General features: G+C 42.4%; 1 protein-coding gene across 4 annotated transcripts in view; it reads left to right on the top strand.

Annotated features, from left to right (window-relative positions):
- LOC109044113 (protein amalgam) overlaps positions 1-23,208 on the top strand; it is a 381,462-nt gene that overhangs the window by 297,697 nt on the left and 60,557 nt on the right. The window lies entirely within an intron of this gene.

Raw genomic sequence — 23,208 nt, 5'->3', positions numbered from 1 at the left:
TCTGAACCAAAATTGACATATTTGAATTGCGGTATGTCGCCCGCAGCACGTCTGTCGCCAGCGGATGTTCCTCGACTTTCCACCCACGCCCACGTGGGCTATAGTTGAACAATGGTGAAGGATAATCATCATCTCTGTTTCTTTCAATTGCATACGCTATTTTCTTTCAAAGTCTCCCTTAGATTTGCAATTTGCACCCGGATTGTTGAATTCAATCGTGGGAATCAAAAGTGCGTCGTTGAATGTTGAAGGCGTTATTTTGTAACGGATGGAATTTCGGCCGCACCGAAAGTAAAACCTTCTTGGCACGATCTGAATGGGACTTGGTTCTTTTTTCAAAACTCGGTTCCTTTGTCATTTCGATCTGGGGGAAGAGCTTTTCTGCAACTTTCTCGCCCGTTATTATTTGAATGGCCAATAACAACGAAATTTTTATTTTGATGGACGGAGGCTCAATTTGAATAACACACAAATATTTGCAAACTAAATTTATTTTAGACTTTGAGATCCTCGGTAGGAAACAATGTGATTCTATAGGTATCTAGGTGAGCTCAAAAATATTCTCGACTTGATTTCCATGCGAATATCACCAGGTCTCTTTCAACTAAACCTAACTATTTTGCCTTCAGAATCGAATCATTCGTAGAGACTTAGCAACTCTGGGTTCAGGAAAATTAGCTTTTACATCCGAAACATGCGGGTCATGGCTGGATGCTTACTCGGTCGATGACGCGAATATCTTTTCGCCGCAAATTGTTCGGCGAGCGGATCGGAAAATTAAAACCGCACAAATATATCGAGGCCGTGAATCATTCATAACGAGAACAAACAAGCAGCGAGAAAAAATGATAGTTTCCGTGCCAGGCCCCGACGCGCGACAAGGAAAGGGCGTGAATTTTAAACATCAGTCGTATTTTAATTACGCTCTCACTACGATGGTCATCGGTTCGAAACTCCGCAAGCCGTTTCAGTTCCGATAAATCGGTCAGATGCACTGAGGCGAAGAGAACTACTGCTGAATCGCCTCTAGATCAGAGCGAACTCGACTCAAATAGGCGCAGGAGCTCACATGCATAGTCGCAGATTGTAGGGTGTATCTTTATTTGATGCGCTGAAAAAAAGTTATGGGCCATGTAGACATACCGTCCGTTCCGGGCTCAGAAGCCGAAAGTTCCGGGTGTTGGAGCCGTAGCTTCAACCGCTCCAGGTGTCAAGCCCAGAACTTTCGGCCTCTGAGCACGGAACGCAGACGGTATGTCTGTATAGCCCACAAGAACGACTTTCACGGCCGGAGTTTCTTTTTTCAGTGTTAAATTTTCAGTGTGTCTCATAGCGTCGTTTCCCAGACGAAAAAATGTAACTCAATTCCAAGATCGCAAAATTGACTTGACCAATTCAATTTTTCAAAAGGAAGTACCTGTGCAGTTTTTGTCTATAATTTTTAGGATTTTTAGGATTTTTTTTACGAAATTGGAAGGAAAATCTGTGAAATTTTAATCAGAAAAGCCCAAGATTCTCCTTATAAAAATGCAATTTACGAGGGAAAATTGAAAGTATGAAATATAGTTACGTTCTTTCTTAAGGGGGATTGATGATAGGATGAGAAACCGGAACTAATCCTTGTGGAAAAATGTACAAACTTTTTTTGGGGGAACTCAGAAACTTTATCAATTTTTCTTGCAAAGAAATAAAACTTTGGTTATACGCCCTATAAGTTCGGTTAGTGCTTTTAAATTCAATGGATTGAACCCTCAGTCTGGCAAACTGAGTTCTTTGGTTAAGGCAACCGATTTTTGGTTTGATTGATATACAGAGGTCCAGCTATACGAATTAAAGTTTCAGCTCACTGATAACCGATAAACTTCGGTAGGCATGGAACATTGTTCATATAGTGAGCAAAGGATTCCGGAACGATGAACAAATTCTTTTTCCCCAAACTGAGAACCCATTTCTGTCTATAGAAAAGGTTGATTTGCTCGACTAAGAACTTAAGTCCTCAGAACCAAGAAGCATCTTCTGAACCTCTCAGTGAGGATTTACCTCTAACATCCAGAGTTAAACCCTTTTTTTCTTCCAAAGTTGGCATCCGTGAAGTGGAACCCGCGGAAGCTGGATTGATCCATTAGGTCGATAAATCGAAGCGAAAACGGTTAGGCCTGGAGCTTAGAGCTTTCAGCTCCCACCCGGGGTGGCATTTCCGACTGGCTCCGTGCTTTAGGTCAAGCTTTAATTACAAGGCTTCGCTCCGTTTCGGCTTCTGACGCTGAGTTCCCTGTTCTCCGGGCACACCCACTTCCCGGCTTCTTGTTATATTTCCCCGATCCTAAATTCCCTGTGCTTACAAACACCGTGTTACCGGTCAGAGCTGATTTACCGATAAGAACAAGATCATCTTACTGTTCTTTTCTTCGTCGAATAGCGTAAAGAAAACAGCAACTTGTTTAACACTGGGTGCACTTGTAAAAAAGGAGTTGTTTTAGCAATTTTTACACCAAAGGCGACAAGAGAAATTGCGTCAACAGATCAAAAAACGATGGTCGATGGTCCAGGATAATCCGCATGATAGATCGTTTGGTTGAAGCTAAGTGATATTTTAAGCCCGATTGGATGGAGTTCTTAAGGAAAAAAGTCACGGAATGACATTTCTGCCACTGATTTCCTAATAAATATAGGTGTTTTTCTAAGTGGTCAGTGCACTCGTTTTCCTAGTGGCTGATCTTGTTCAGTTCATGCGATCAAAGATTTCACCTAAGTTTTCACATGTGCCAACTTTGGTACTTTGATACAGGGCGATAATAAAATAACCGTAAACCGCAGGGACAATTTGATGGAAATATGAGTGTAATAACTTATTCAACAGTCATACCAATCGGATAAAACTAGGTGAAACACATTTTCTCACTTTTGCGGTTATCCTTCATTGATTTAAATATACATTGTTTAAAAATGTTGATGTTGATGATTGGCTAGGCCCTACCTATATTCTTCTTGAAACCAAATGCTCACTTAAGGTTCACGATGAATTAACAGGTTCAAGCACGAGAAAACCATCACTGTGAAGGAAATATAAAAAGGGAACAGGGAGAGAAGAATTAATAAAAAATTAAGTCGATGTTGGACTCCACGCAATTTAGGGAATTCGTAAACTACGTTCAGGAAAAGAAGTCATGCTTAAACCCTTGCAAAAAACACTAATTTCATTTTCTGTGCTTGAGATGCACGCAAAAAGTTTTACAGACGAGGACTCTTTAAACTTGCACCGCACTGTGCAGAATGACTTACTTATTCCATACGCGTCACCATTATACCACAACCGCGCTGTCTGGAATGCGACTTCCAGTTGTAATTAAATTTTTATGGTTCAACTGGCTAAGTATCCATGAAGTTTATTGTGAAATTGAATGGCGGGGAAAATAATGAAGAAATATTGTTTTGCGTCCTGAGACAAACGCGTCCTGTGATTCTGCAGGACAGTGAGCCCAACTGGTGGAATTACAAAGTAAGCAGCTGCAGACTCGCCGCGGGACATTTTTATGGCTCCGAAAGCATTAATGCGACAAGAGAAACGATTCTCTGAGTTAGCTTTTCATACTTGATAGCAATGTTTACATAAAGCAAGACAGTATCCCTAACTTTCTGTTTACGAAATAAGATTCGGAAACAATTTTATGGCAGGTCGTCCTTCTTTTAAGTCATCGTTCCGAAAGCTTTGCTATATGTATAAAGTTTGCGTAAGGTTAGGAATTGAGGACAAGGTAACGTGAAAGCTTCAAAAACTTCTAGTCCTGAAAAATCAAAACTTTATTCCTGACTTTTTTCCTCTGCGTGTAATTTTCCCTCACGACAGTCACGACCAAAAAAAGAAGGAAAAGAGATTTTCCGAGTTTTCTGAGCCTAAGTTTCTTGTTTTCACGGATCGTACATATTGAGGTGAATCACATATCTTGTTAACGGTGATTAGAAATCTTCGCTCAGAATTTATTTGTTCTCGCACAGAGAAGAAAAATTAAGAAAATTTTTAAGAATCGACGTGAATTAGCCCTCCTGTTAGAAAATGAAGCACATCTGGAAGTCTGCAACGTCACAAATCGAAGTACGTGGTCTGGGAGTTACGCTGTTAGTACTCAATATCCCCTCTGGAAAAAGTCTCTGAGGAATCAGAGGAATGCTGAAATTGAATATTTTTTTTTCTAAAAAAAAAAAAAAAAAAAAAAAAAATGGGTTTCCCGGTACTTAAATTCCTGTTTTTGTGAACTTTCACACATTCACTGTCCCTGCAGGACCCCGAGGAATGAGTATGAGTTGAAAATTGAATCAATCTTTTACCCATACAGGTTTAAGTTCGCCACGACGGACGGGGCAGCTCTAAAAATAATTTTTTCCCTCCCGACTTTCGAAATTGATTCTGACGCAGCGTTGTGTCTAATTGCGTCGCAATGCGTCCGGCCCAGCGTGAAGTGTGAAGTGTCTCGAAAATTGTGTTCAAAAATATTTCGAGCTGGAACCGAGGACTAAACGCGGCCGTATTTCATAATTCAAGTAGGCCATCCCCTTTCCTGCGGTTTGAATTTAGGCCCGGAGTGGTTAAGTTTTACACCTCATATAGCTGTCTTCGACTGAGCCTCTCCGGGCAGCAATTCTGTGATTCATTTTCGTTCAAGTATCATATATTTATCGCTGCACTCCTTGTGATATAGCTGGTTTGTTGTCAAGTTTGCTTAAAATCGTATATAAAGGAGATGAACCAAAAATATAATTAGTCTCCCCCCCTCCCCCTCCCCTCTTCAAGCCACTGGACCGCTTGCTGCAAATCGGACCTGAGTCATAATTCTAAAATTTAAAGGCAGCGAAGTCATCGAGGAAATGGCACATGCCTATATAGCCACTAACTAACACAGATTGATCTGTAAGATTTCTGAGGATTGAAAAAATCAAAGTGAATCGCAATTTTTGAGAGAGAACTTGGAATCGATTCCTTATTTCGTCGTTTCCTTCACGAAAAACGTAACTTAATTCACATGTGCGCAAATCTCCCGGCACAATTTACATTTGTACCAGGAGAATCTTGGGCACTTTTTTTGAAAATTCCCCTGATTTTTCTCCTGATCTGATGCGATAACAGACAAATTTCGAACACAAATTTCACAAGTTATACTCTCGTACAAAATTGAATTGTTTGAGCTTATTTTACAATCTTAGAATGAGGTTAGGTTCCTTCGTCCTGGAAACGACGATTTATGATGTGACTTTCAAAATTTGTATCGTGTTCACTGTATCCTACATGTAATTTTGCCGGAAAAACATGTATTGCGTCCCTCAATTTGGATTACATATTGCAATAAGGAACCACAATCTCTGGCTCTTTTATAAAAGCACATTTCTGCATAGGGAAACTGATGATTCATACGTTGTTTCTAAAATGAGCCAGAAATAGAGGTTCCTTATTGCAAATATGATCAATTCCATCCTCTTTAGTGCTCCATTACTATGGGTCCAGATTTTCTACCAGCTTCCCGAAACTATAAGTTCGAACTTAGTCCTTCCCTTATTATTACCACCCTCGCCACCCGTCGTTCGTCAGAGTGGGATCTCATCCACTCGTCCCTCGAGCCCCGCGTCAAATTAAACGCGACTCACGTCAATCAAGATAAAGCGCAGATTGCATCAAAACCAAACGCGTGAAGCCAGTTTCATTTCCTGTTCCGCTCCCGAGGCCCAGACGTGGCACTGCCAACTTGCATGGCCGCAATTTCCAACTCCAAAGCCCGCGCCCCATACTGCCGTGCTTAGGAAAAACGCCGTATGAACCTTCAGCCGTTGCCAAATTTCCCTCGAAAAATCACTAATTTTCAGGAAAATTTGTGAACATCTTTCTTCCAATCTCTTAGATAAGTTTGTTTGTGATTTGATCTGGAGTGTCTGAAAATTTCAAGGAAAAATACTCACAAGTCTCCTCATAAATAAAAATGTTATCGGAGGAAATTTGGCAACTCTCGAATGTTCATACGGCGTTCTTCCTTAGCATGGAGGCATAGTCCAGTTTTAACGAAATTTTGCAACGCTCCAGACAAGCAGGATCACCAAATCCTCCGACCTTGTCCCTTGCGCCAGTGCAACCGTGTCGGAATGGAAATGGGTTGCACTTAATCTGCCGCGCTGTTGAAAAACGCCGTATGAACTTTTGGATGTTGCCGAATTTCCCTCTTCAAGCGGTAATTTTCAATCCTAGTCTGGCATAGTTTGGACTTGAGTCTTCGTCCATTAAATCGGAAGACAAGATCAAGAAAAGGAGAAGATTGAGACATGAAGAAGGAGAAAGGGAAAATTAGAAAAGCAAACAGACGAAGTAGAAGAGAGTATTCTTGCCCTTTCTTCTCTTCAGCTTCTTCTGCTTCGTCTCTTTCTTCTCTTGCCTCTTTCTTTTTCTTCTCGTTTTTCCTCGTCCTTTCTTTCGCCCCTTCTTCCTATTATTCTTCCCTTTTCTCCTTTTCTCTCCTCCCTTTCTGTTTCATTTTCCTCTATCTCTTCATTTACTCCTCCCTGTTTTTACTCTTCCTACATTTTCTTTTCCTCCTTTCGTTTTTCTTATTTCATTTGGCCTTGTAGTAGGAGTCCTAAGGCTCGAATCCGTCGAACTTTCGTCAATTGAAATCCTCGAATACTCTAAATCATGTTGCAAACAAAAAGTTTGTTTCTCATTCTTTCCTTCATTCAGGCTTTTAATTATAAAGCAATTTATTATGCTACCTTAGTACAGTTAATTTACTGCAGCTATTCAACTTTGTCACTGAGCAGAACTTATCTAAAATGTTTCTTCTTTAAACCATGTTTTTGTTAAACAGTTGGAAACTAGTTGCTTGCCTAATTATTAATCTAAATTTAAATTGTATATTAATATAATCATTTTATTTTATTAATTTTTAAATCTCAAAGAAAAAAGCACCCATGTTTCCCAATAAAAATGCGGATTTTATCGGTATTTTGACAACGTTCGAACATCCATATGCTGTTTTTCCTCATAGCGCAATATAGCGCTTAATGCACCCTCGAGACTGCGGAAATTGAGTCATGCCGCTATGACACCCAGGAGGGAAGGGATTCTGCGATCGGCATAACGACGCCCCTCTTTCGTAAGGGCGTATCTCAGTTCTCACATGAGCCCCAGACAGCATGGATTTATGTGTAAAACAGGGCTCACGTAGTAATTCTTTTACGCCCCGATGTCGGAGGAGCGACGATAATCCGACCCTTCCGAAGCGTGCAACAGGGACCGAGGACTGCCCCAACTTAATCCCCATTGATCGGGGCGGCAAAGGGATGAATGACACCAATTTCTGCGCGCTTCGCAAAGCTCGTTTTGATTGGGTGGGGTGGAGCGCAGTGGGTCACTTGCTCATTGGTCACGCGGCTTAAGAGCTTTCTTTCCGCCAATATTTCACGCTCGCTAATGCGCTGTGATTTGGTGCCGTTATTCGTATCCCATTCGACTGCGACATTGATGGGAATATCTCCGATGTGTGATTGTTATTGGCATGTGATCATGGCTTCTACCCTCTCGGATTGCCGTAATAACCAGCGATGAAACGTTGGATTCCGAACTCGATGGCACTGTTTTCAGGGATCCAGGCATCTTTATTTTCAAATTCAATTTTTTTGGTCTTCTTTGATTCTAGTCTCCATTTTTTTCTCTACTCCTCGTGGCAAAGCGACCGTTGTTTCTTCTTCCCCCCCCCCCTTTTTTTTTAAAGAACGTCATAAAAAACCATAAAAATTATAAAATGCCTTTATATGCATCTTATTTTTTTTCCTCGCGTGAAAGTACTCAAAATATTTTAAAAATATCGATTTTAGGTTCAACACAGGTTTAAGATTTAGGTTCCACAAACATTTGAATGGAGGAAAATCATTATTGCCAGCTTTCAAAAAATCCATTAAAAATATCAATTTGCGGTCGAAGAATCGATTGTTTTACTTACATTTGAGTGGAGGGAAACGAAAGTTGCCAACTTTCAAGTAACGCCTTTGGTAACATGGCTGTACACAGCGCCGGGTCGTCGTCGTGAGGCCAAGGGCATGGCTACGGGGCCGATACAGCTGAAGCTCGTGGGGCATCTGTCCCGGGCAAAGCGTCAAATTCGATAAGGTCCCTTGCTCCTAACGCCATTAATCGACGATAAATAAATATTTGCATATAATGAGACAACCAGAACGGTAAAAGCGGATCATCGGTTAATGAAACTTGGCGGTTCTGGATCGTTATGTATAGATGCGCTGCTGCCGGATGAGTCGAAAGTCATCTTTTCCATGAAAGGACTAAAGTAACCGAGGTTCAAGAGCACTGATTTGTCCTGCCATACTAAGGAAGAACGCCGTATGAGCCATCAGACGTTGCCATATTTCATTTGATAGGAACCACATTTATTAGGAAAAATTGTGAATATTTTTTTCCAAAACTTTTAGAAAATTTTGAACGAAATTTTCTGAAAATTTTAAGGAAGCATGTGCACAACATTCTTCAGAAATACATTCTTAATCCGGAGAAAATTGGCAACCCTCGAATGTTCATACGGCCCTCTTCCTTAGCGTGGCAGCACTGGTTTCCATCACCTCAGATCCACCCTTCGCTACTTGGCAACAGCCCGCATTTAAAAGCTCTAAGACAATGCTCGCCGAATGACTCTTATCACGGGCCTGGCCCCTGTGTTAGGATCAGTGGCGAGGCGTGAATGATCGATTATCGACTTTTTCCCATTTGAAGTTATGGTGAAGAATCGATTATGGAGGTGTTTGTTGCGAACACCTTGTTTATCGATCCTTTTTCATAGGTTTAAAAGGCAGATCAATCGATATATCGCAAAGCACGCCACGCCACCGGTCAGGATCTGCAACCAGTTGATCACCTCTCGCCACCCTCCCGTGACCTCTTTTGATCCGCGCATTAGGTTATCGATAGGCCACGACTAGCCATCAGATGCAGGAAGTGTCGTCAACGTGTGCCAAGGTGTGCACCGACCCACCTTCCCGCCAGCGATGCCACCTGGCTAAACCACCCAATCGCCGAGAGTAAATGTTGGTTCTCGACGTGAGTTAGGAAATTTGTCAACGCTGCATAGTGCACAGACTCTTTAAAGCTGTGTAGTGTCGCGAATCTAATTCGTGTCTTCGCGGAAACATGACTGATTGGCAGAGATTGTGGGCTAGCCTCATGCATCGTCGCTACCTCGGCCAAAAGACGTAGGTACAAATTAAGAGGACCTCTATTTGCATATGTCTCCGTTTTCTCTGGGATTCGCGCGGACATGAGTTGCGCCCTTTATTTGCGAGCGAGGAAGTGGGTTTCTGGGAGGTATGCCGAGTTCGAGAACTTCCGTTTGAGATGGGAATCGGAAAGAATGGTGTGCATCGCAGAGAGACAAAGATTCTGCGCACTAACAATCTTATAGCAATGTGATGGGGCAAGGCAAAAATTAATTTCGACAATCAACGCTAATTTTCGCCTTATGATGATTGATGCACAACTTTTTGAGCTTATAATTCATGTTTGCAACGTTTGCAAATTATTCTAGGTTTACTAAACCAATCGCTCCATACTTTGGTTATCAGTCATCATGAGACGAATCTAAGTGATGATTTTCAATCATTAGTGGTTTCATACTATTCACATGATAGCATACGAGGTCTCCAAAATGACTTGCTTCTGTTCTGATGACAAGTTGTGGTTCATATTCAGGAGCAGGGTGGTGTAGTAGCCCCCACCTCTCGTTTCCTTTCAAAGTCAATTTTTGGGAGTGATTTTCATCAATTTGACGGCATTTTAGGACTAGCCAATAACCCGCCAATTTCCTGGCCTCAAGTCATCGGATACTAGGGAATATAACAGTACATGGTCCTTAAAAGAGTACTGTCCGTGGCTTAGCCATAACTCGAGGAAGCCGTTTTCATGACCAGTGGCGTCTCGTGCTTCGCGATATGTCGATTGATCTGCCATTTAAACCTGTGGAAAAGGATCGATAGACAGGGCGTTCGCTCGAACAACTGAATAATCGATTCTTTACCACATCTTCAAATCGGAAAAATATCGATAATCGATCATTAATGCCTCGCCACTGTGCATGACGACCGCCGGCAAGCTTTCCTCTGGATGTCAGAGAATTGGACGTATTTCTATCAAACGGAACTATGTGCATTATGACGTGAGCCGTGTAATGCACATATCCTTATGGGTCTCCTGGCTCACATCTTAATGCTCATAGTTCCGTTTGGCAGAAATGCGTCCAATTCCAGCTCGCCTGCTACATTGTGTGCTGCGAGCGCATCGCTTCGGCTCGAACCGAGTGCACAACTCTGACCCGTATTCAATACGTCAAAACAACTCATCGAGGAAAAATATCGCCCTGGCGGATGGGATGACAGTTTCCCTTTTATAGTCACCCGAGCCGGGGTGATAATTATCGGGATAATGACCGGTTTTACACTGCCACATTAGAGTCCGCAATCTTATTATCTTTCGAATCAGGGACAGCAATTTATGTCGTTTCTGCAAGCTTTGCTTTGCCGATTCCTTCGTTTTCAATGAGGATGCAGATGTTCAAGTCGTCGTAGATCTTCGGCTTTTGAACGGGAGAAATAAGTTATTAGGCGTTATCCTTCATAGACGTTTTTCAAAGTGATGGGGAAAATTGAAAAAAAGGTGCCAGAAGTGGAGCTCAGAATCTATTTCATGGTAGATTTCTATCCTTAATCGTTGACCGGCGAAAGAAGATACCGTCTGACGATAAGCAATAAGCGCACATCATAATTTTACTTTTGCGATACATTTCTAGTCTGCCGTGTACGAAGGAAGCGGAAAATCCAAGTTAAGATATTATCATCGTATTCATTTTTACAGGTTCCTTCATTTTTACAGCTCGAATAATAACATATAAGTCGAGGGTTCGAAAAAAAACTCTGAAGAAATGACATTTTTCGCTCCTCGAATGGTGATTCAATGTTTGTCAGCATAATAAGAGTTAATGACAAACTGACAAAAAAGTCGCAGGCTATAAAGGCATACCGTCCGTTCCGGGTTCAGAGACCGAATGTTCCGGGTGCTGGAGGCGTAGCTTCGATTGCTCCGGGTGCCACGCCCGGAACTTTCGGCCTCTGAACCCGGAACGCGGACGGTATGTCTATATAGCCCACAAATACGGCTTCCGCGGCTGAAGTTTTTTCAGTACTGAAAAATGGCACCCTTGAAGGACAAGTGTATTCTTGTCCCTCCAATTTTTTTACACAACGGACCAAAAGCAAATTTTTCGCGCTGAAAGCTGTAACATTAAACGATCGATAGAAGACCAGGCAACAGGGAGAAATGTTTACACCGAGTGTTGGACGGCGATAAAAAACACATGTTGAGAAATGTTGAGATAATGAGAGAAGGACAAGAATGAATAAACATTAGAGTCGTCGCCTGAGATGAGGTAGAGTGGTAGTTCCAGATAGTGCGATTGTAATTCTAATCTGTAACGTGTTCCTGGTGTCCACGTCTACCCGTATTAGGGCCGCCCGAGTGTATCTAATGTTGTCCCCCTCTTTGCAAGGTTTTTGCACGGTTCATTGAGAGAGGAAACTTTAGAAAGAGTATACACTGTTGCCCTGCAGGGGTCCCTGAGAAAATTTGGGGGAGCTCTTCCGTACTGGTGGTTGGGTCCCGTTGTGTGTCCATGATTTCGCTTAGGACAAAATCAGAATTGCAAGTGTCAGAGAGTCTGAAAAAACTGAACATAGTCAAGAAAATGCAAAAGAGAAAATTCTGAAAGTTTCCGTGATGGAGTCCTATGGTGCAAAATGTTCAAATATTTAGTAAAAATCAGTTTTGTTCAAGGTTTTTGCTGAGTAGAACAGACAAATTTTAAGAAAGTTTGGCTCTTTTATTCAAAGATCTCTTACAAGGTAAAGCTAGGGGTAACCATAGGAAATGCAGAAAATATTGGCATATTTAATGTATTGGAACTGTTGGAAAATTCAGGGAAAAGTGCATTTGAAAATTTCAGCAGAAACAGTCAGAAATTTTGTCGGCAAAGATGGGAATTATCAGGGAAACGTATTAGAAGTTGATTTTATGTAATTTGCAACTATGGAGATTCTGGACTACTGGAAACACCTTCCTTTAAGTGCGCGGGCGTTAAATAAACCCAACCGTGTCGTTAACGGAGGGATCAAACGCAAATGACCTCATCTCAACCGGCAATCCCAATTGGCGTTGTAAAAAATTAGAAACTCGCGAAAATAATAAACAGGACAGCGTCAAATAACGCGACGTTAGCATTGAAGACGTCCAACCCAAAACACGGATTGTCAACTGGAGGCGCGAACGAAAACAGCGAGCGAGTATCCTTAAAATGTAAGCGTAAGCTCAGGTGGGGCAATAAAAATTCCGCCGGCTCGAATTTAATTTTCACGCGAGATGACGAACGACTGGCGCAAGTCGGAGGAATTCCTTCAAGCCACGGTCCCACAAGCCATGCGCGACGCGAAATCCGCACCGCGCCATGGTTGTAATGATCCATGGGGGTACTCGAGATTAGAGTCCCTTTATACTAAGAGTGAAGACAATGTGAATCCATTTCTGATTGGTTCCCGTATTTTAGGCCTTCGCAGTGTCACAAACGGGAATAAAGATAACATTTTCACCGATTGCAAAGATTATAATCTGGAATGGACCAGGGAATTACGGGTTCAGCTAGGAACAAACGGAATGAGAGAAGGAACGGAGAAAGGAATTTGAGAATGGGCAGATCAAAGATTACGAAAAAGGTTCAATTTGTGTAATCTTTATTCCCGTTTGTGACTCCATGTGGGGGTGTTGTCTTGACTCTCAGTATAAAGGGACTCTACTCGAGGTTATTCTGTAGCAAGAGTATGTAAACATCGAAATATCGAACATTCTTCGCTCAAATACTGGTTTCCTTTTAAGTTAAGAACAAGAACACAGATTCATAATGCCTAGAGGTACATTTTAAAGCGCTGGTGCAGAAACGGCACCCTGTAATATCTCGGTATCTCCGCTGAAGTTTCATCCATTATGATAAAGGCAATTTGATGCAACTCGTTGAAACTTAAAATGATTCTACAATGGCCGGAAAACAAAAAGTCAAGTAAATTCACTATTCACGCAATAGTTTTCTCTCCAAAATACAAATCAGTAGTGGCGAGTTTCTACAACACCATAATAACCGAGAAGTGTCCTTTCTGCACCCAACGTTTGGTTTAATTATCTACGTCCATAAAATATCATTCATCGACTCTGAAATAAAGCTGAAAGTATGCGAACGCGAAATTTAATTTTTGAATTTGACTAATTGAAGACAATGTTTTGTGTTCGCATATTCTTAGCCTTATTTTAGGTTTGGCTGAACAGCTTTTTTGCGAAAAAACCGCTGACGTGTGCCGCAAGGCGTAAACAACTAAAGTGAAACCAGTAACTTAATTTACGTTTTATCTCGCTATCTGTTTTCTTCCGAGTTCAATTCATTTTAAAGCTGCCTATTGCTACAGACGTTGGCGATGTGAATCGTCCTTTCTGCGGCAAAGGGTTTAAATAGAGTCCTTTCATACCGAGTGTCCATACAATTTGAATCCATTCCTGATTGGTTCCCGTATTTTAGGCCTTCATAGTGTCACAAACGGGAATAAAAATTACATTTTCACCGATTGCAAAGATTATAATCTGGAATGGACCAGGGATTTACGGGTTTGGCAAGGAACAAACTGTATGAGAGACGGAACGGAGAAAGGAATTTGAGGATGGGCCCATCAAAGATTACAAAAAACGTTCAATTTCTGTAATCTTTATCCCCATTTGTGATTCCATAGAGGGGTGTTGTCGTGACTCTCAGTATAAAGGGGCTTAAGGTTTAAAATCATTACACTCGGCGGCGCGGGCAACCTCGCGTCGTAAACCGCCTGTGGAAGCGTGGCTTTAACGACCGGAGCGCGGGCGGCGTCGGGTTACTCGCGCGAATAAAGACGATGAATCGCGCGTTTGCATGGGTGGAATTTGACGAGGTGTCGAACGCGGACTCCCGTGGAGCGGGGAAATAAAATGAAACGGAAAAAGGAAAAAAAAATTGAGCCGGCAAAAGTTTAATCCGGTTGGCAATCTCTCCCGGTGTGGGTATCCGCGCGCGGTCATCAGTCAAAACAAATATGAAACCGGGCGCTCATCGGTGACTGATCGTTCAGTCGGCAGAATCCGACGGCGATATGTTGTGCCACTGCTTCTGTTCGGTGGTAATTAAACGGGCGGGGCTCATGGATACCCTGACCACCGGCTATTTAATATAGCAAGGAACTGCTTCTTTGCACAGTTTTAGGAGGCTTCTTCTAGGTTCACTGAAAATGAAGGATCGCTCACGTTAGGAAAGGCCAAGGGCAACTAGGACTTGATTTCACAGAACTACAATTGGACTGCGTTGAGCAGAAAGGAACCAAGCCACATCAGCTATTGCCAAATCTAATAGAGCAATTTAATTTTTTACAAGAGAACGTTTGGGCGGATTCCTTTAACATTTTTTAGGAATTTGCTTCGTACTACGCAGGAAATTCGCTGAAATTCGCAGAAAAATCCGCAAAACCATTCTTGGGTAAAAAATTAAATTGCCCCATCACATTTGGCAATAGCTGATGTAGCTTGGTTCCTTTCTGTTTAACGCGGTCCAATTTCTGGCGTATGTGTAAAAACACTCATGTGCACAGGGAAACTAATGGTTCATAATATGCTGTTTCAAACTGAGCCAGAAACTGTAGTTGCTGATTGCAAAATGTAGCTCATTTGGAAAACCACTCAGTCATCGTGTGCTAAACTGCAGATTCGAATGCGCTGAAAATTCGTCGATTTTCAGGAAACTGCCGTATAGCGGAAATTATGAAAGTGCAAGAGCCCTATGAGCAGAATTTATTTTTTCTATGCTCCCTTTCCGACGTAAAAGCCCTCGATGTAGCCCCCTCCCCTACCCCCCTTCAAGAGCCCATATTATTTAAGGACGGCCCTTAACCCTCTTACATTGTATTTTAGTATTGCACATACACGACGAGACGCAAGCGTGAATTGGACGTTTTTCTGCCAAACAGAACTATGTGTATTATGACGTGAGCCATGTTATGCATGTATTCTTAGGGGCCTCAGGGCTCATGTTTTAATGCATATAGTTCCGTTTGGCAGTGATACGTCCAATTCACAACACTCTGAGAGGAGATTGAATTCCTGAGCAATTAGTCCACGAGGCTCGAATTGAAGACGATCGAAGTTGCGCCCGAAAGCTGGTCCAGTCTGGGCGCTGGGCGAATCAATTTAATTTCCCTCGAATTGGATCGGAGGAATTCGGACGCCCAATCTGGGCGGCCCGGACCGATTTACAATGGTCTGCTCGAAATGACAATCCCTGCTGACGGACCCCTGTTGATGGGTTTATTTCGAGCCGCGAGCGCACCGGCCCTCGTTGCCACAGTGTACCAGAAACTGGTAATTATGTGGCTCTTACGGGTCATGCAACAGAGACTGAATGTGAAAGAATTTTTTCATCCGGGGGGGGGGGGGGGGGAGAGGGGGGATCGGGTCGAAGTTTTTGTAAAAAAAAGACCAAAAGAAAAAAAAAACTTGAAATATTTGAATCTTTTTCCGGCTGTTTTTGTTTTTTCATACATTTGTTGGTTAATTCTTGTATGCAGGGTTCCCGATGGTCTTGAACACCGGGAATAGCCATGAAATTCCTTCGGAAAAGTCTGAAAAATTTACGAGTAACGTGTCGACTCGACAACTTCAGTCAGTAGCATTCAAGAGAGCTCGAACAACTTCTTACTGCCTTTTTCCAAAACTTGAATCTCCAGAGATGGACTTCTTGTCCTAAGTTTGAGTTAGAATATTTAAAAGAAAACCAAATACAGTGAAAATGTTGTTTAGAAGTGAATTCTATCAGGTGGCTCGAAGAGCTCCGGCAGGTTTCTTGCAGGAGCCCCCAAAACTTGAAAACCCCACATGAAGGAGGACTTTGTTATTCATAGGGGGCCTCGCGCTCCCGCCCTAGAGCCGAAACCGTGTTAGCTCCCTAAGAATTTTTGAGTCAGACCGACACTGTCAGAGCCAGAACGACATTGCGTGTACGATTCGATGACGCTTTGATCACAACTCAAAACGGCAACATGGCGAGAGGGCTCCAGAAGAAGACCGAGAAAAACCCAAAGCTCAACGTTCAATTGTGAATGCTCAATGGGAGCGATCGACGATCGGAATGGAAATGTTGTGACGAGCCGGCTTTTAATTATGCAGTTGGGGCGCTCCGAAGCCGCGCAGCGTCCAGCTGTGTCAAACAAAGCTCCCAGCCCGCCGAGAGCTTTTGATTAACCACCAATTTACCCGGCCCCGCGGCCAATCGGGGGTACTTGACCTTCGCCCCCCCCCCACCGCCGCCCGCCCGGTCAAGTTCGGAGTTCGCTTAATTGATCATCAAACCCCGTCGCTCGATCAATCGGACGATCGATTCAAAGGGAACGAAAATCCGACCCGGCATGGGTGCTGTTTGGCGGTGGAGGTAAGGAAATATTAGTTTTCTCTGTGTGAAATTTGAAAGAAGAACCCCGCCAGGGAAACCAAGAGTACTACGACTGACGAGTCTCGTGCATCTCTGAAGAAAAGAGAAAAGTGAAAGTGCCTTCAACTTTGAATATACAACACGCTCATCCGTGGAACACGAATAGTTGCATTAAGGCGTTATGTTCCATTCAGTCTAGTCTTTGCAAAGTGGAAACGCCTGCAATTTTTGAATATGCAATACGCACATCCCTGGAACACGAATAGTTGTATCAAGGCGCTATATTTCATTCAGCCTAGTCTGTGCAAAGCGTAAGCACTTTTCATATTCAAAAATGCAACGAGCACATTTAAATTCGTGAAAAAATGTGCTAAATTTAGACAAAACCTCGTAAATTTGTACTCTAAACTTTCGAGAAAAACAAATAAGGATGAGTTGTTGAGTTTATTTACACATGTAAATGCTTTTGCTACTGTTACCGTGTTCTGAATAGATCTTTGGTCGTTAGATGTAACGTGTAGTTGTGCCCGGGTGTGTGTTGTTAATGTAACAAAACTTCAGTTGAACTTCAACTGTTGAATCATCTTGAACTAGTGGAATAAAAATGAGTCATTGGGGTTGAACTTACACTGAATGCCGGCAGTTCTTCCTTTTCATTTGTATCTTAATGGAGGTAGCGTTGTTTTGCTCGCTAGTCTGAAGTTATTCTTTCCATAAAATGCAACGACGCGTGCCTCATGCATCTCACGTTTAAGAACCAAGTGTCAATGCACGAACATCAACTTGTGACAAGATTATTTTTCTTCGCGATGCAATTTATTTTTCACGCTGTGACGACGTCTGAATCTCAATTTTTTCCTCAACACTGCAAGTACTATTCCGCTTGTTTGAAAATTGTAAATTTTTGCGTGACTTGCCGCATGGCACGTTGCACTTTAGATTTCATTCCCCATGCGGACGTGAACGCATGCATTTCAAGTCCGAACTTTGGACGCTCAAGAATGTTGGTGGAAAGGAATTTTCATACCGGCAATCCTCACTCCCTATTTTGCGACGCTGCTCAAGAGGAAGAATATTTCTCTCCTTTATTTTATTTTCATTTTTTAAAGGTTGGATCCCTGGGAGAAGAAGAAGAAATTTTACAATTTCTAGTCCGTACATGATTCACTCATGGGCATTGGAAAACTAATGGTACTTATATCGTTTCTAAACTGAACCAGATTTTATAGTTCCACATTGCAAAATGCAAACCAAATCATAAACAAAATTTTCTGAAAAATGGGAAGGAAAATTTGTTCAACTTTTCCCAAAAATTCACTATTTTTCAAAGGAACTCGGCAACGGCTGAACGTTTATACGGCCCTTTTCCTCAGCACTAAAGAGCATGTTACAAGGTTCATCCCTCACTATTTTTCCTCCTTTAAAACCAAGTTTTTCCCCGGCCATTCCTCATTTTTAAAAAAAATTGGCAGCGGTCAACTTAATCCTAACATGGATTCGTCGCCCGACTGACAGAAAAAAACGTATCCACTCATTAAGATGAGCCTGAAAAAGCATGAACTTGTACGGACAACAGTGTTTATTGAAAATTGCAGTTACGCCCTTCTGTCAGGAGACCTTTTGTATGGATTGTGTTTTCTGCCGTGCTAAGGAAGAACTCCGTAAGAACATTCGAGAGTTGCCAAATTTCCTTCAATAAAATGTTTCTTTTTTAGAAAATGTATGAGTATATTTCCTTGAAATTTTCAGGAACTTTAGGTGAAATTGCAAACAAAATTATCTGAAAAATCGGAAGGAAAATATTCATAAGATCACCAGGAAATTCGTGTTTTATCGAAGGAAATTTGGCAACGCCTGAAGGTTCTTACGGCGTTTTTCCTTAGCACGGCAGTCTGTCCTCGAAAGGAAAAGCGCGTGCGCATCGAGCTCCTTGCTCGTGCCTCGTTGTTTACGGAGAAAACGAGAGTCTCAAAAAAGGAGATTACCTAACGTCGCTCTCCCGGCGTAAACGCGTATCTCAATCTTCACGTGAGCCCTGATCTCCGTATAACCTTATGTATTCCAGGGCTCATGTTAATATAGACGTACGCCCTCACGTCAGAGGAGCGACGATAACTGCATCGAGGAAAGCGGAGTGACGGATCCGGTTGTCAGGGCCGCCGCAAACACAATGGCTCCAAGTTCGTTTGATTGATCGGAACCCTAGGAAAAAAAACGGTAGCAAGAGGTTATGTTACATATCAATTTTGAAGCCGGCCCCCGGTTTCCCCCTCGCTTTTTTCAATATAAATTTATTTATCTTTTATGAGTCCGCGTGCGGCCGGCAGCATTATTCCTCGCACGCTTCCTTCTTTCTTCTTTCTCTCTTTTTTCTTCTTTCTCTCTTTTTTTCGCGAACATCCGAGCACGGAGGGACCGGGTTTCCGGACCACCTGCGCCAAAGCCCACAAATCAAGTTCGGCGCGCCTTGCCCTTGAAAACCCACAATTATTCAATGAGACTTAAGTTGCGGCCGTCCTTTGCTTTAATTAAAAGCGAGCTCCTGGCCTAGAGGACAGCGATGCCAATTTTTTTGGTGGGAGCTTGAGTGATCTTTCTTAATTTGAAACACATTCCGAAGGGATTAATTTATGTACTTTTTTGGACAGTGGGCCGATCATTGAAACCTTGAAGCAGCCTGATACACAGAGAAAAAAAATTCGTGCGTGGGATCCGAAGTTTAGGTAATATGGATTTCTGAAGTTTTCGGATCGAGCATCCGAAAGCCCAGCTGCTGAGGTTTGGATCACACATCTGAAACTTCAGTTCTTACATCTGAAGTACTTCGGTTTTCACATCCGTAGAACTTCGGTTCTCACATCCAAAAAACTTCGGTTCTCACATCTGAAGTACTTCAGATGTATGTAAGAACTGAAGTTTCAGATGTGCGATCCGAACCTCGACAGCTAGACCTAAAGTGTTCAGATGCTCAATCTGAAAACTTCAGAGAGATATGACCTAAACTTCGGGTCCCACGCACGAGGTTTTTTTCTCCGTGTAGCTCAGGCCAGTTTTCAGGTAGAAATCGTCGTTTTCTAGACAAAACAGAGTAACTACACTACGAAACGCTGAGAAATTTCCAATCCAAAATTGTACGTAACTTTTACTAAGAAATTTTGGGTCATTCCTAACCAAAAATGTATTGGATTATCTTTTGGGTTACACGGGAAAAGTCAGCGAAATTCTTGAGAGAAATTGCAAAGTCATATTTTTGTAAAAATTTGAATTGCTTGAATCAATATTGCAACCTTATAATGTAGTCATGTTCCTTCCTCTGGGAAATAACGAAATAAGGCACGAATACAGTCCCCCGGGTAACCAGCGATGAGACCGTCCCTTACTTCAAGCCTTGTCTGCATTCTTTTCAAACAGCGTAAACGGCTGCCCACCTGCGCAAGAACCGTGTATGGTCGTGAGTATTCTCATTGGAGTTGCGTGCCTTTTGCTTCAGCACCGCCGTCGTCAGCCAGGGACCACCCAACAGGTGCAGTGTGCAATTTATGCGATGTTGTAGTGACTTGCATCATTCATCAGGATGAGACTGCACTTACCATTAATATGGGCCCAGGCGAAAATGCAGCTCGCTTAATTTCCTCTGTATTGTTACCATGTCACTAAGTTTCAGACTTAGAACACTTAATGCGGGAAAACTGCTTATTTTTTACGCAGTCTGGCAATGGTGCTTGTGATGTTGCGGTACTGGGTTTACATACTTGTCGATCGTAGACCTAACGGATCGATGGTCATAAGGTCCTTGAAACTTCGAAGTCATCGACGTTTGCAATGATGGCTGAAATGCATTCAAGTGTGTTAATGCCACTCACTACATGACGCCAAAGAGCATACAAGATATCGAGAGCCCTTGTATGGATGGGCATTATAAAAGTAAATTTTAACAGTGATAGGCAAACTTGAGCCTTCTAGACGCAGATCTTCATTTCATGTTCATAGCTCAAGCTCATTCGAAGAATAAGCACCGTAATGAAACACGTTTACGAAAGCTACCATATGCCCCATTCATTTCCTCTATTTTCATTCCTCCTGTCTTTGGAAAAAAATGTGAATGTTTCAGCAGAGCCAAAGCTGGAGGAAGAGGATAAGAGGGGAGGAAGAAAGAGAATCGTCAATGAAAGAAAGAGGGAAATCATATACTTTTCGTAAAATCTTGCAACATGGGAGACTGTAATTGAGCTGTGTTTTGGAATTTTACGATGTTTACTGCGACTTGACTGGGCTATTGCGAAAAAGTTGCTCAATAAACGTCTCGTCAGAATTTGGACAGGAATATGAAGTGTAAACTCAACAACTATCTTTTCTCTCTCTCTCATCTCTCCCTTTCTTAACAACGAACTTTTCTCTCTCTCTCATCTCTCCCCTCCTTTCCCGTCTCTCTCTTAAGAGAGAATGCATTTCATCAAGCATTTGAAACTTTCGTATACCAGCTGTAAGTACATTTTTTAGATTACCCACCATTTTCTATTCTTATAAATCACTTACGACCCTCTCCACAAGAGACTCCTAGATTTTTGCCATTTTTCGCGCTTATTTTAGCGCTCACGAAAAAATATTATTGATTCAGCAATACGCCCACTGCCGGGATCAATGCCTCAGACGCTCCGTCCATACCTATTCATTCTGTCGCAGTTAAATTTGTCATCCATTTTCCCTCGTACCGTCTCACTGAGGAAACTTTCTAAATTCAGGAAATTCCACAATGGGAAACCGGAATCCAGGATGCGTCAAGATGCATTGTTTTTTTGTCGAACCTCGTGACTCGTTTTCCGTTACATCTCATTTGCAAGCTCTGTTCCAGCGATAAATCCCACCTGTCCGTCTGCGAAAACAGAGAGAAAATGGCGGGTGATTGAAGTGAGGTTTAGGGATGCAACAGGAAGGAATAAGGACGAGGGAGACGATGGGATGTGAGGAGTGCGTTTTCGGAATAGCGCAGCGTTGATTGCGACTTCCGCGAGGCAAGGAGCCGGCTGCGGCTTCCACGAGTGTCACGTTGAGAGCCAGAATTCCGCGGCAATCGCGTTTTTCCGCGCTCGACGCGCCAGGTATTTCATAATCAGCGTCTCCGTCTAGGATAGCCGATGCAGTATTGCCGTCTCGCGACTCTGTTTGTTTTCTAGTGAGAAGCAATCCTGGAAAAAATATGTCTTAAGGTCGAGCGTGAACGTTGACCTACACGGAAAATAAGAATGGTAATGGTTTCAGGGCTGGATTTTCCTACTTGCTGCCCATGGGCCGCCTATATTTTGCCGCCCCCTTCTCATTCGTTTTGAAACATCAGTAAAAACCACCAAGTGAACGTGCCAGCCAGCGGGGGAGGGGTGCTTAAGACGCGTTTACTCGTGTTGAACACATTTTTTGGGAAAGCCCTGTCAACACTACTAGCAAAAGGTCACGGAACTTTGCGCGAAAGTCAAGTTTCGTAAACCTATCTCTAATGGACAAGGCCTTCCATTCATAAGAAATGAACGAAAAAAATGATGAAAGAACAAACACAAAATTTGGTCTAATGATTTTAACTTCCGCCGCCGCGCCGACCGCACCGAGTTTGGCGCAATGCGTGAAGTATTCACGCAGTCTTGTAGGCGCTATCCGTTTCACCCTGACCATAATAACTACACTGTGTTTGATGCAATGCGTGAAGTATTCGTGCAGTCTCGTAGGCGTTAATATGGGTTACATGCAGATTGCCGCGCCGAGGGTTTCTCCTTTTCATCTCAAGTCCTCGTCATCATTTCTCCCTAAGTCGCGCCGTCCCAGGCCAAATTGTGTGTTTGGTTTCTCGCGCCCTAGATTTGCCGCCATGAGCCGCGGCCCATGTGGCCACCCCCTTAATCCGGCCCTGAATAATGATTGCATTCGTCGTTTTTAAGGTAGAAAAACGCAGGGCGTCTTCCATCAGCGAAAACCGGAAAATAACAGGAAACTCAATCTTATCGGGAATACAAATCAGACAAATATCAAGAAAATGGGCCATGGATCAGAAAATTCGGAGGGCTGCATGTACTTTTGAAGTATTTGACTCAATTCATCAAATATGTTGATTCTTATAACAAACGTATGCCAATTCTTTTCGCGAAAAACCAGGAAATCTCGTCTAAAATATCAGAGAAAATCAGGAAAATACCAGTAAAAATAAAAAATTAAATTTTATTATAAACCTGGAAACCAACTAGATCGTTAAGTTTCCATTTGCAAATTGTACTTTTACGAAGAAACTGGTGGATGTTGTTAAATGAAAATTTCACCAACTTTTCCACTTTTACTCGCAATAATCATCAAATTTTGATCGGAAATTGCATATAGTTATTCCTGTCATGAGTTAAATTTTTTGAGTCAACTGTGCAACCTTGGCATGTTACATCTCACACTTGTTCGGAAAACTGAAAATTTTCTAGCTTTAAAGCACCGGCTACCTCATAACTAACCGTAAACCTCTTTCTGCGTCCAGTGCGTAGCCAACGGAAATTAATATTTACAAATTCCTACGCGACCCCTGAAGCCTGAAGCGAAGACATTGTAATGCTATTTTTCATAGCGTCGCTCTTAGCATTCCAACCTATGAACACAAAAGTTACGTAACTAA

Source organism: Bemisia tabaci, chromosome 7, assembly GCF_918797505.1.
Source record: "Bemisia tabaci chromosome 7, PGI_BMITA_v3".
NCBI classification, from domain to species: Eukaryota; Metazoa; Arthropoda; class Insecta; order Hemiptera; family Aleyrodidae; genus Bemisia; species Bemisia tabaci.
This window is presented reverse-complemented; position numbering and strand designations above follow the sequence as displayed.